The sequence below is a fragment of the Mus caroli genome, unplaced genomic scaffold (genome assembly GCF_978045245.1).
Source record: "Mus caroli unplaced genomic scaffold, Mus_caroli_1 scaffold_7, whole genome shotgun sequence".
Taxonomy (NCBI): Eukaryota; Metazoa; Chordata; class Mammalia; order Rodentia; family Muridae; genus Mus; species Mus caroli.
Window position 1 is genome coordinate 143,510,647 of NW_028227262.1, and position 13,424 is coordinate 143,524,070.

At 39.6% G+C, this 13,424-nt stretch overlaps 1 protein-coding gene across 12 annotated transcripts in view; it reads right to left on the reverse strand.

Moving 5' to 3' along the window:
• Nucleotides 1–13,424, reverse strand: part of Dync1i1 (dynein cytoplasmic 1 intermediate chain 1) — a 311,790-nt gene that overhangs the window by 247,173 nt on the left and 51,193 nt on the right. The gene's annotated exons all lie outside the window — the stretch shown is intronic.

The window sequence follows — 13,424 nt, forward strand, 5'->3', positions numbered from 1 at the left end:
AAGACAGCCTACAGCCAATTATTCCAGTGCCACGCATGCACGCACACACGCACGCACGCACACACACTCACGTGTGCATGCACACACATACGTGCTCCAGATTCATTGACTGAATATGTGAGCCTGATATACTTTTGACCTCAGAGCCCAAACACATGTTGGAGCTCTAAGCTCTTCCATGGAGTGGAGAGAATTAAATACAGATGGACGAGGATGGTAGCATCTGCGAAAGTCAGACTTAATGGAGTGTGACTGTAAAGTCTGGGGAACAGTTGGCGCCCTCGGGTCAGTTACGACAAATATAGCAGTATTACATTTGAAACCAATGAGTCCTTTTATCCATACAGACTGTCGGGAAATGGTCTCCAGTGTTAACATTTGTCTCTGAGATGCCAGAGATTAAGTATGTCTTACTTACATTCTCTATGTTTTGTAACACATAGCACAGAATGTCGGTAATGGCATCTAATTTCTCTTTCTACTAATAAGATGGGATAACTATTCTATCTTAAAAAGAGTATGCACAGAGACCTTCTTCAGGTAGGCTCCTTACAGTCTTCAACAAAGAATCTGCCCCAGTGAAGCAAGCATGAGATCTTCTGAGAGACAATTGATGGATATTTTGTCTTTCTGTTGGGCATGGGTGCTTCAAATCTAGCTTGACTTACCAACTGGGTGACTTTGGGAATGCTGTTCAAACTCTCAGCCACTGGACCCCTTTGCTCACTAAATATATAGATTAAAAAACAACAACCTTGGTATCTCTTGAGATATCACTGAAAACACAGGCGCCAGATTGCAGCTTTCCAAGGTTCTCAGGTTACTGTGAACAAGTTAAGGTTTGAGGATTCCTGCTTGCTTTCCTTGTTATAAAGACTTACCCTGGCTTATAAGGCTATGCAGGCTGTGCTTGGTATCTTCTGAACTAATTATTTAAAAACCCCTTTTTTTCCTCACCTACTTTAAGATGAACTGTATCCATTTCTGCATGGCTTGGATACTCTCTTCTTTCAAAACTTGGCTCCTATGTTCCTTCTTCCATTTCTCTACCTCATCTTAAGTGGGACTTTGTCATCCTGAAGTCCCTCCTTCATACTGTCCATACCTTCTTGAGATTTCATTCTATATCCTTTCGTTCATTGCTGATATCGTTTGATTCCGGACTTGAGACTCAGCATGGCAGATGCAACCACATCTCCAGATTGCAGGAGTGCACCTAGAACTGTGCCTGTCTCAGGTGCTAATCTAGTGGAACATTTGTTGGGTGAGTGAATGAGGGAGTCTTTCTCCGATTGTCTGCATGGATTACATGCACGTAGAAAGGATGAACAACACTCAATCATCAGTAACTATGCACATTACTACCAGTAAATACATTCTGAGTCCCTGCGCTACTTGTCTCTGAGAGTTCCGTCAGCCCATCTGCAAAGACAGAAGGATGAACTTGCAGAGATTGCCTATTTGTCTCTGACTGTGCTCATGACTTCTTACCTGAATGTTCCAAAAAGATGAGCACTGAAGTCCATGGTAGCACAAACTGGCCACTGCTTCTTAGACCAGCAATTCTAAAGAGTCAAGGTTAACGCAGATGCCTGAAATTTTTGTTACCATGCCAATTCTGGACTAACAGAGCTTCGGTGGCTTGGAATTTTACATTTTAGGCCAGTTTTAGGAGATCTGGATGCTGCTGCTCTCTGGATCATGTTGTTTATCAGGGTCTTGACCTTGAGGTCTTTGTGAAATACAAAACATAGACTTCCAACTCAGAGACTCTGCTTTAGTAGTTCTGGGATGGAGGAGGGTGAGAGTCTGAGTATCATGTTCCCAGTGGAAAGTGTAAGGTTGCCTGTGGGACAGTCTTTGGGGGACAACTGGGTAGAGGGAAGCTTTTCCGTTGTCAGCATATAGAAAGCAGAGCATCAGCTCAGCTCTCCCACCAGGCGCTGAAGGATAGTTTAGCCTGGCCACTTCCAGGCTAAATAACCAGAATGCCTGAGGCAAGCAAGATCCAGGCATTAAAATTACTGAAATCCCCCTTAGTGCTTCTCACACATGGCCAGAGATAGGAATCATTGCTCTGGAACCATTCCATGCTCAAGCAAGTAGCTCTGCCTGTTCTAGATGCAGGTTCACTTTGGTTCAAATAGTACCCGGGATGGAAGCCATCATGAGCACTTATGGGGCTCTAACTTAACGGCATTGTTCCTGTTACAGACAGAAGTGCAGCTTCTGACTCTCACTGATTGAAGAGCATGTCCAGATCAGGGCTGGACCCAGGTTAAAGACAGTGTGCCTGCACGTTTTGTTTGAATGGGTGAACTTTCCTGGCGTCTTCTACTCCTTTGGCATGAGAAGAGTGCAGCTGTCAGAGCTCTAGCTGTGCTGCTGCCTATGGACCCATTGGACACTTAGAAAGACTACTAACTTTTGATTTTCTATCAGAATCATCAACTTAAGAAATAAAGATTCAATCTGATGCTTGGATTCTAAAATATTTATTATATTTTAAACTATGTGCATATGTGTGTTTGTGTTTGTGTGTGTGTGAGTGATTGAATGTGTGTATGTGAATATAGATACCCTTGAAGCCCAGAAGAGGTGTTGGATCCTCTGGGGCTGAAGCTAAAGGTGGTTGTGAGCAGCGCAGCTTGTGTGCAGGGAACCAAACTCAGGTCCTCTACACAAGTGGCGAGGTGCTTGTAACTGTTTAGCTGCCTCTCAAGCCCCTGATGCTTGCGTGTGTAACCAGAGCAACAGATGTGATGCATGTAAACAAGTGTGTTCCACTCCATCAGACACTCTAGTCAGTGAAAGAAATCCCAGGTATTACCAGCAGAAAGCTGGAGGGATGAGGAGTAAAACTGAAGACATAATGACATGTGCTGCTTTTATTTTCTTTTCATATTTCCCATTATGATCTGCAGAGAGGTCAGGTTACCAAGAGTGTACTACTTTCTTTTTTTCTAATTAAAAAGCAACTCGAAGTCAGTTCCTTAACTAGGCAAACATTGCTTTCTGTTTTCAAGGATGGCTGAGGACCCTGTATTAAGTGATCACTGAATTTTCTGTGTGCAAACTCACAGAGAAGCAAAAGGGCAAGAGGCAGCTTCCTGAGGAAGCCACATCTGAACCTTAAGGTGAGAGTGTTGGGCTCTGGGTGTGGCTTGCGCTCCGTCAGACAAGTCTTTTGTATCCAACACAAGAAAGAATGGGTCTAAAGCCCTTCAGTAATAAGAATATTATTAGACTTCATTTTGACTTGTTATCCTCTTTCTGGGATATTTTTATTGAGCCAATTGACATAAATATTACTTTGTAACTTTATCAAGTTAGTATATTATTGAAAATAAAATGGTAGTTCAATCCATAGCTTCCTAGAGGATTTGGAATATTTCAGGGAATTTATTTATGGAAATGAAAATAGTATTATAATTGTAAGTTAAATAAATAAAGTCATACATTTTTCCATGTAGAAATTACCATATTTACTATGACATTAGTCTCATGTTTTAGGAGTTTTTTGGGGGGAGGATGGGCCACTTAATGTGCATAGGGCACAGAATTTCTTTGATCAGGACATTCATTGGCTTATTCGAGAAACATCTAATGAGATCCTAATGCATAAAATACTGGGATAAAGAAGTAAAAACCTTCAAGTCAACCTCTGTTCTCTATGGGGTGATGGAATGTACACAAAGGGCTCATAGGACAAGTTAGAAAGCAAAACATGGCGCAGCAATGGTGCCCCAGATATGCAGAGAGCCACAGGAACTCTATTTAAGAATGTGACATTTAATAAGGGAAATTAGACATATGGGTATTCATACCTAATTATAACATCTTACCAAGAAGAAAACAATTCCCATCAATTGTGCAGGGCTTGTCACAGTTTAAAAATTCAATTAATATTAGATGATAATTAAATACATGTCATAAAAGGTGGGGCTGGAGAGATGGCACAGTGGTTAAGAGCACTGACTCTTCTTCCAGAGATCTTGAGTTCAATACTCAGTAACCACATGGTGGCTCAGAACCATCTGTAACAGGATCCGATGCCCTCTTCTAGTGTGTCTGAAGAGAGCAATAGTGTGCTCACATACATAAAATGTCATAAAAGCGATTAAAGATAATAGCAGTTATAAGTTCACTTTGCTAAGTTACTCCTCTGGATGGCTGGTCAGATTGTGGGCTGGGCCACCTCTGTCTTTTGGGAGCCAGAGTAGGAGACACTCTTTCTCCATGGGGATCAGAAATCTCATCTAATTAAGCCCTTGATTGATAGAGTAGGATTTGGGCATACACTTACTGTTGTCAGTGCCTGTTTTATTGCATATGATGGCTGAGTTATTCTATAAGACCCCCTAGACTTTAGCTGCCATCTAACCAATTTATCATGAGAACAATAACTTCTAGGCTAGATAACCATACAAACTCAACTGTTTTCTTGTCTTGAATACAAGCTTCCTTTGAAGCAAGATGGCTGTCAGAGTTTGAATTTAGCAGAGGGGAAGTTGGATGTTTAAACATTATAGACTCCCCTGTTTTTTCTCCAAAGTGTCTTCATCTGTCTAATAATGACCACCATTGCCCATGTCTCTGCCATATCTCTGTCTTAAGTCTTCTCTAGATTGTAGGCAGACTAACTTGTTTCTTTCTCGTTAGAACCCCCTCTCTCCCTCCTCCTTCCCTCCATCCCTCTCTTTCTTCCTTCCTTCTTTCTTTCCTTTCCTCCCTCCTTCTTTCCTTCTTCTTCCTCCTTCTCTTCTTTCTCCTGTTCTTTTAATAAACTAAGTCAATTTGATTTCTATCCAAGATTCCTGTCTGGGAAAGCATCCTTGCTTTAAAGCCACGTGTTTGCTGTTCTGGTCATTGTAGATGCCTTCTTGGATTAACTCTCAAGGTACCTTCAGTTTGTTCAGACAGTGAATTACCAGCCTTGTACTAAAGGACATCGAAGTCCTATGCTCCCACATTTTGGTTGGCAGCTATAGAGATAATGATTAAGGCCACAATTTTCAGCTTTGTATAAAATACTAGGCACAAAGCCTCCCATGTCATACACAGTAAGAACTTATTTGAGTTCATCTGTGTCAGATAATGTACCTGCTCATATCTAGTCCTGAAAAGTATGTAAAAGTATGTAAAAGTTTACAATTAGAAGGTCATTTTGAGTTTTTATGTATATATTTTGTAAAACACAAGAATAGATAAAACATAAAAATCATCGATATAGCAATGGTTTTGTGAATACCTAATAGAATGTCAGCTCTTTTATACTTTTTGCTAACCTACAACTCTCTAAGTCCTGGTAAGATCCCTTCTTCATTTGCTCACTTTCAGCTTACCAGAGAGGTTAAAGATTAAAAAAGAGCCGGGTGTGGTGGCGCACGCCTTTAATCCCAGCACTCGGGAGGCAGAGGCAGGCGGATTTCTGAGTTCGAGGCCAGCCTGATCTACAAAGTGAGCTCCAGGACAGCCAGAGCTATAAAGAGAAACCCTGTCTCGAAAAACCAAAAATAAATAAATAAATAAATAAATAAATAATAAAGATTAAAAAAGAAAAATCATTGGCCATCTCCTGGAAGTATAACTTAAATAGAAAAGACACGCTATCCTGATGCGTGTGCATGGACCTCTGGGAGTAACTGCTTCCTGTGCACTTCTTACCATGCGTGGCCGTGTTTCTGCTTTTTCTGTCTTTATTACACACTAGTGTCAAAAGCCTTAAACAGTTCCCCCAGAAATCATCTCTGCTCATACCCTTTCTGGGTGTTGACTAATGAGAAAATGACCAATAAGTATTTGGAACACAATGGGCAGGAACTGTCATGTGTAATTCTACCACCCAGCACAGCTGAGCCACTGGCACACTGCCGTTGACATTAAAATTGGTATAGTCTTTAAAGCCATATGCTAATAGGCACCAAGAGCCATAACTGAATTGCCTCATGGACAGGTTTTATTTCACGAAACTCAGTCTGTAAGTAAGACTGGATCATAAAAATCATCTCAGAGAAAGGAAAAGAAGATGCTGATGGCAATGATTGCAATGAGATTTCTGTGCCATCAAATCCCATGCTCAACGTGGGTTTCTCTTCTTTAATCTCTCCTCTTCTCATTCTATAGTGAGGTGTGCTGCCTAGACAGGGGTATGCCATCCCTTTTCACTTCTGTGCCTTACCTTGGACCATTGTCACTGACTGACCCCCACATCTTCATCACCACCAAGTTCCAAATTCCACCTTTTCAAATGCGCCTTGGTTTTATCTGTTGACAAACCTACCCTTTGGTTCCTCATCTCTCTTTCCATTCTTTATTTACCCCCACAACCCTCGTTTAGACTTTCAGCTTTTCTCTTTCCCCATGTGAGTGGTCAGGTCTTGAAAACATCATAAAAATGCCACAACCCAGGACCCAGCTGACATCCATCATACCCTACATCAGTAACAAACTACTAAGTGCCTTGAGTGACGAGGGGCAGGTAAGGGAACTAGCGATCTAACTTCGTCTCCTAGAGTTTGTTATTTATTTATCTTCTGCTGTTTAATCCCTAGTCTACATCTTATGTACCTGAATGTCTCCCTCCAAACTCAACCTTTCCAAAACGTGTGCATTCTGGAAGGCTCAGCCTAAAATACATGTATGTACAGTAAGACCATTGCAAAATAATGTGTATCTCTATGAGGTGTGAGTTAGACAGAGGTAATGTGGCTGCTTACTAAATGAGTCTCTTGGTAAATAAACAATCCAGTTGACATTAGGAGCGGTCCTGATAGCTTCAGGATTGTTTTGTTTTGTTTTGTTTTTTTGTTTTGTTTTGCTTTTGTTGTTGCTGTTGTTTTAAAAGCAGGACTAAATACTCTTGCTCTGAGCCCAGAAACTGGATTCCTGTTTTTGTTTTTTTGTTTTTTTCTGAAAGACAATTATCACCCTTTGCTTTAGTTGCTATAGCAATGTCTAGTATGTTTCCCAAAGTAGCACCCACCCTTACTTTCCTCAGGTTGCTTGTCCCTCTCTGGACCACAGAGGCCTTGTCTTTGGTTGTGTCCTCATCTGAACACCTACATCTCTTCTCCACCAATCTCTTCCAGATTTATGTGTGCTACTGACACATACACAAATAAATATTTTCCAAGTATCTAATACATCATTATGGTGCCATAAAAATGAATTCAAATCACCTCTCCCAGTTATAATATTACAAACCTCTTAATGGTGATTTTTGAATAATGCTTTATACCATTATTGTTCATCTCTATAAATACACATATTTGAGAGCTATAAAGTACAACAATATCTCCTTGGATGGCTTCATTAAATCTACAAGAGGGAGCCTTTCTCTCTCTCTGAGAAAGAATCCACTTTGTGTTTCCTGAGATCTGGCAAAGCCTTACAGACTATGAAGTCTCAACTAGTCACTGACAGAAGTGATGAATGAATGAGTCAATGTAGGCTTATACCTGCCTTTCCTGTAGATGGGAGTGAAGTAAGATGGTCAGTTCGGTGGAAGTGAATAGCTTTTATTTCCTCTTTTAAAAAATGAGTCAGAGTGTGTCTGCCTCAAGGAGCTAAAGGGATCTGCAACCCTATAGGTGGAACAACATTATGAACTAACCAGTACCCCGGAGCTCTTGACTCTAGCTGCATATGTATCAAAAGATGGCCTAGTCGGCCATCACTGGAAAGAGAGGCCCATTGGACACGCAAACTTTATATGCCCCAGTACAGGGGAATGCCAGGGCCAAAAAAATGGGAATGGGTGGGTAGGGAAGCGGGGGGGGGGGGGGGGGGGAGGGTATGGGGACTTTTGGGATAGCATTGGAAATGTAATTGAGGAAAATATGTAATAAAAATATTAAAAATAAAAAAAATATCCACCAAAGCATTTTTGTAATTAATTCAGCACATACTTATTTTTGTTTATATCTGCATATATTTTCACTGTGACATTCATGTATATATTGAATATATTCTCATTGTGACATTCATATATATATATATATATATATATATATATATATATATATATTGAATTTGATTAGATTTACCTCCATTACCCTCTCTTATTCCCCTCCTACTCTTGATGATTTCCTTCCTCTTCATAACTAGTCATCCTCTACCTTCATGTCTGTGTGTCTGTGTGTGTATGGATGTCTCTGTGTCTCTATGTGACCCACTATGTTCAATAACTCCATTGTGTATGTCCTGATGCCAGTATATGCTCTCAGAAGGTATTTAAGACCCATGTCCACACTGAAGAAGAAAGCCCTGTCACTAAAGTGTTGGCTATGTTGCCGTGCTGTACTGAGGGTCAGAAGGCCTCGTCTTCTGGGCCCTATGCAGTTTTAAGGAATCCCTGCAAATGGGACCCACGTTTCCATGTACTTCCTGTTCTCGCCAAGATGGAGAAGGTCAAGGGCAGAACCCAGTGTCCTCCCTGTGTATCAGAATTGTTCTGAACTCTGGGGTCATGTGTTTTCACTAGCTCCAAATCAGACAGGGAAAAGAATTTAGGCTAACACAAGTATAGTGCCTAGCAGAAATCTTCAGTCAGTGCATAATTTTTAAAATGCCATTTCTAAAAGCAAAACACTAAATAATTAGGGGCATTTAAAAATCCATCCTATCAATCTGTCACATTCATTAAAATTATGTCAATTAACGATGGTATTTGATAAAGAATTAATGTTTTACTTCTCAGTCCCAATTATTTCCTTATTTGGGACTGGCAATAATGTAGATAAAGATTTTCTTATTTCTTAGAAATTATTTTTCTTAGAAACAAAATTGGAACATTGCAACATGTGCTTCTATCAGATTCTCTTTGCAAGCCTCCTTTCTTTATTCTCCATGTCAGACTCTTCCCCCAACACCCAAGCCCTCATACACAGTGACACTGAGGCCACATAAAAGCCTCTAGGGTGCCCCTTTGAGCTGGACTCAAAATGAAATGAAGAATTTTCAGCATAGCACAAGGACATGTTCTTTCCAGTCTTACACATAACCTACTGCCAAGCAAGTGGTTTCTCTGGAAGGAGGCACAGCGTCCACTGCCAAAACAGATGCTCGGTTTGTGAGCAGTGCCATGTCGGAGGCACTGCACATTCTGCCTGGAGACAGAGCCACAGGAGGTCAGCATTTTAATTTATCAATTAGTGTGCTACATAAGGAGAAAAGAAATCCTGTATCATAAATCTTAGCTGCCAAAGAGAGTGACTTTTAAAATGCTTATGTTTTATTAGTTTTAATTGTGTGTGTGTGTGTATTTATATATGCACATGTACATATTAGTGCAGGTGCCTTCAGAGGTCAAAATAAGGCACTAGATCTCCTGCAACTGAGTTACATGTAGTTGTGAGTGGTCAGTCCTGGGTGCTAGGAACTGAACCCAGCTCTCTCATGCTCCCAATAAGACTGAATTCTAGTCAGCTTCAAACCAGTGTCTTTAGCTTCTCTGACAGTGTCCTATGAAATTCCCCACAAATAATGGTAATGTGTGAATGCTTGAATAAACACAATTTGGTGTTATTATTCAATTTCTGATGGTTTTAGTTACCTTGTTACTTTTTTATCCCTCTGAAGTTTTTGATACTTTCCTTTTGACTTCTAGTTTTGCTGTGACAGATGACAATGTTTTCATCAAAGTGGGTCAAAAGTCCCTAAGTCTTATGTAGCTCCAGAGAGTCCTGGAGAATCTGAATTTAAGGTAATAATAAAAGTCCCAGAGACACTCTGTCAGGTGTTAAACTGCTAGAACTTTTGGAAACAACAGATAGTGATAAATCCATTCCAAGTATTTTGGAGTATTTATAGTAGAGGCAATTACGGAAGTTAGAAGATTGTGCTGATATTAGAGTAAAGAGAAAAGTTGGAATAGAAAAATAAAGATAGTTGACTATAAAAATAACACATGCAGGTGCTATTGATTTTTTATAAAATTGTATATAAGATGTCATAGATATTATATGAGAGAATATACAGTGTGGTGTTCATTGCTGGTGGTAGGACATTGATGTTCTTATTTTGACTTGTTTATGTTTTATAATTATATTACATGCACAGATAATATTTCAATAGTGATTACTAAAATAAAATATCAGGTATCTTGGAGGATGGCTCAGTCAGAAAGGTTCCTGACACATAAACTTGAGGTCTAGAGTTCAGATTCCCAGCGATCCACGAAAACCAGATGTGCTACACATGTCTGCAACCAGGAGTTGGGTTGAGGCCCAGCGCCAGGTGGATCACTGCATCTCACTGAGCAGTCAGCCTACAGAACTGATGCGCTCGGCGTCAGGAAAAGACCTCACGTAAAAGACTGCTTGTCTCAAGCAGGGAGATAGAAGGCAACTGAAGAGGAAACCGAACATTAACTTCTGGCTTCCATACACACATTCACAATCGCATGCACATGCTCAAGTGTTAAATACTAATGAAACACACACATGTACACACACACACACACACACAAACACACAGAGATAAATAAATGAAAATGAAAAGTTATGATAAAATGATTGGTGGGATGCAATATTTCTATTATTTTGAAAATAGAACTCAATGTTAAGACCACAGGCGGTCAATAAACAAACAGACAAACAAAAAAAATAGACAACCAAAGTGGCAATGACTATTGTTGTCATTCTGCATGCCGTTTATGAAAAGCAAACATCAGAGATCTTTTTTCTGATTATGTTGAATATTTATGTGCCAGAAAACACTGACATTGTTACAATGGGTGACCAGACACTATGCAATTACCTTGTGAGGTTGTTATATGTGGAATCATTTTAAAAAGTTCTACTGTGATTCCGACTTGAGGTCCTGGTGAACATTATGAGATCAATATACCTTCCATATTTTTCAGGGCATCACAGATGCTGGTTTCGTTGTGTGTGTGTGTGTGTTTGAAAATGTTAAGATTCCCACAGCAAAACAGGGAAAGAGAGCAAGTATGGAGTCCTTTATGAGCCCACCATGTAAAAGAAAAGAATCAGCGTGGCCTGAGGGTGCATGTGATAGATTCACCTCTGTCTCATAACCTGAAGGTCCAATGAGCAAGGCTTGCCTAACCCTACTGATAAGACTAAATCTACCCTTGGCCTGGCGTCCTAAATGTTTACACAATTACTTGGATGAAGATGTAAGCATGCTTATCAAATTTGATAATGGCACATACATTCTCAGCGAGAATAATTTAAACCGTGTATCGTTACAACAATAATATCTAAGATTCAGAGTCACTATGTCATGCTGCTTCCGAGGTCTTTCCCAATACTCATTGGCTTCCTTTTCAGCGGAGCCTTCTGTGGCATGTGTCCTAGTTCCTTGAGATAATGTAAGGGACAGACATAGCTTATGAAAACTCATGTAAATCCGCCTGGAACAAAACAAGAACTTCGACTATGTTTGTTCTGTGTGTACTTGAAAAAAATGGCGAGTGTTCATCATGCCGCAGTGATGCAATTGATACCAGAAACTGAGGCAACAGACTCATCAATTCAAAATCATCCCCTAAATGCTTACCTCATGAATTCAACTTCAAATTCACTGCTCATTTTCAAAGAACTATTATTTCTCAAGGAAGAAACAAATTCAAATAAACAGAAGTCATCCTTCAAGGTCTGAGAAGTATCTTTTATTCAATTGCAGTGCATAGAGGGCATTTTAAAGGGTTCAGATTAATATTCCTTATCATATAGAGCAAACTTCTCTCTATGTGCTATAATACCTGTGATTCTCCTTTAGTATTTTTATGCATTAGCTACTCTTGCATTTTTACCGATAATTATCAATCAATTATATAAAACACATAGTATTCTCTGTGCACTCTGTGGTAGTCTAGTTGTATAATAAGGCTTTTATAAAAAATATCTATGATTATAAGTAAAATTACACTTTCAAATGCTTTATTAATATAACTTATTTTTTAATTCTAAGAGCCTGTTGTTTTCCTAATACTTATTAATTTAGAAATAATTGATTATTCTAAATCAATCAAAAGAAGGAGGAAAACATCCCCAAAAGAAGCTGTGAATGAGACATGGGCTATAAAACCAAAAATTGGAAATTGTAAAACAAATTATAACACTTGTAGGTTTAAAATATTTAATCCATACCACTTAATTGGGAATTATTTTGTATTTTTATTTAAAACATTTATTTCTTCAAAATGAGTAAAATGAGATTTTGGTAAACTTTCTATTTATAATTCTGTATTAATTAAGGGACATGAAGTATGGCAATTTTCTTCTGGCTCTCAGGAGACATTTTTCAGTTTGAGCTTTAAATCCTGGCAAAGGAATAGCAGAATTTATGTATACCTTGAGCTACAAACAGACGTGTTAACTAGATGCCTGCATCTCTTAAAAGATTTTGTAGTCTAAGCAAATAGGCAAGCTTCTCTGCGTGCAGGGTGTCAGCACCTTCCCAGGTCATGTGCAGTTCTGTGAGGTGTTAAAGACGATAGCGACTTTTCAAAAATGTCACTTCTACATGAGGGAAAAAAAAACACATTTAAAATGGAATTCTAAAATCTGGAGGAGGATATTCTCCTATACTGAAACACATGCCTACTTTACTAAAGCAAAAGCATATACCTGTCTGGAAATCTACATTCAAAACAAGGGCAAACATGTCCTAAGATATTCCTAACTCATTCTCCTCAGGTAGAGTAATGCTTGGTTGTCATTGTTGTGAATAATTCTTTTTTTTTCCCTGCCAATTTTCTTGAATTCTATTGAAACAACGAATGTAGACTTTTGCAGGGATTTGCTCTCTGGCTCTCAGCTACTTACTCTCTTCAGAACTTGGCTAATAATGAAGTAAAACTCTCTAGAGTTTGACTCTGGAGAATAGGAACTGCCTCTCTCCTTTAAAGCAATGCACCAGGTTTAAACATGAAACACACACACACACACACACACACACACACACACACACCCCTTTAAGAAGGTAAAAGGAAAGAAGGGTCTTGTGAGGAGCAGTACTTGTTACTGTCCCCAGAGTGGTGACAGCACAGGGCAGTGTTTTAGCACAGGGCAGCACAGGTTAGCAAGTTTTCAAAGAGACTTCATCAGCTGTGAAGTCAGTTATAGAATTCCATGCAGCCAACTGCAGCCCTCGAAGCTGAGCTAAGTGACACAGCCACATCTTTGTATAGTCAAGTGTCTTAAGGAGAGGCCAGTGGAGCCCTAAGGAATGTGACCGCATTATGTCAGCTCTCAAATAAATGTTAAATCTTATCCAACTATGTTGTTATTACTGTCAGCCCTCAAAGACCTTCTGAAGCACTCAAAGCAACAGATGACAGCAGATATATACTGCCCCAAATCACGAGGGCAATTTGCTAAAATAACCAGTTTTGCCCCCATACAAGTCTTCCATTCTTCTAAAACTAAAAGCAGTGCCCACTGCTTCCAGAG